Source organism: Penaeus monodon, chromosome 23, assembly GCF_015228065.2.
Source record: "Penaeus monodon isolate SGIC_2016 chromosome 23, NSTDA_Pmon_1, whole genome shotgun sequence".
NCBI lineage: Eukaryota > Metazoa > Arthropoda > Malacostraca > Decapoda > Penaeidae > Penaeus > Penaeus monodon.
In genome coordinates, this window is record NC_051408.1 from 40,406,407 (window position 1) to 40,406,613 (window position 207).

Consider the following 207-nt stretch of genomic DNA (forward strand, 5'->3'; position numbering starts at 1 on the left):
GTCCACACTCGCGCACTGTCGCCGTCTTTTGTCTTCGTCTGATGTCGGCGGCGCGTCAGTCCGAGCGCCAGAGAGGAGGCTGTGCCGCTGATGATGATCGAGATGACGAAGGTGATGAAGATCGAGATGACGGAGGAGGGGCTTTTGGGGATGTCGGGAAGTAAAAAGAAATTAGGAATAAAGTCAGCGGTATCAAGACTGTTTTAG